This window comes from Pinus tabuliformis, chromosome 4_1 (genome assembly GCF_031772625.1).
Source record: "Pinus tabuliformis cultivar Carrire ecotype Pingquan chromosome 4_1, CPIR1, whole genome shotgun sequence".
Taxonomy (NCBI): Eukaryota; Viridiplantae; Streptophyta; class Pinopsida; order Pinales; family Pinaceae; genus Pinus; species Pinus tabuliformis.
The window spans coordinates 55,054,523-55,055,212 of record NC_142303.1 but is presented as its reverse complement, the minus strand read 5'-3'; the positions used below and the strand labels follow the sequence as shown (position 1 = coordinate 55,055,212).

At 38.1% G+C, this 690-nt stretch overlaps 1 non-coding gene across 1 annotated transcript; it reads left to right on the top strand.

The window, feature by feature from the left end:
- The first annotated feature begins 229 nt into the window (after positions 1 to 229).
- Positions 230 to 374, top strand: LOC149174123 (small nucleolar RNA snoR134). The gene has a single exon (XR_016258978.1). It is a non-coding gene; the product is annotated as a small nucleolar RNA snoR134 (small nucleolar RNA).
- Positions 375 to 690: the final 316 nt, after the last annotated feature.

The following is a 690-nucleotide window of genomic DNA, read 5'->3' as shown; positions in this document are numbered from 1 at the left end:
ATACAACTAGACTGGTATGTGCAAGGGCTCGCTATAAGATGTTATTAGCGAGGGTTTATTCTTTGAAGGGACTAGTTTTATTGGTGAGGGATAGGTTTGTGTTTATATGGAGGCGGCGTGCTTGATGGATGGTTTATCGTTTTATAGCAGTATAGGTAGTCGATAGCTCTAAGGGTTTGCATTAAGCGGTTGGAATTGTATTCGTTTCTCTGTTTTGGGTTTTGGGATGCAGCACGCTGCAACACAAGGCTGGTCTGACATACAAATGAAGTATCTGCCCTATGCATGTGCTAAATCGAACTTCTCTGCTGTTTCAGTGTTGCAAACCCGATTATTTCCCAAATCTGGTTTGTGTCAATTTGGCAGCTACATTATCATATCCTTTTTCATATTTTATGTCATTCTTATATGTTGACACATAAATTCGGCAGTTCTAGTGTATCATTCTGTCATGATATGCTATTATTCCACGGTGCCATCTCTAGTGCTTTCTAATTTATAATTTTTTGGCTATCTGTTCTTCATTTCATTTACTGCAATGTTTTCATCATTTGGGGTTTTCAATGTCAAAAATGAAATTGAAAACCGGAAAGTTTGGGACAAAAGTTATACCAGCAAATCTATAGGGAGAGCATCCTGAGTTATGCTTCTTCCGTTAGCTTTGACCAGTGATTTTTTTGGTTTTGGGTT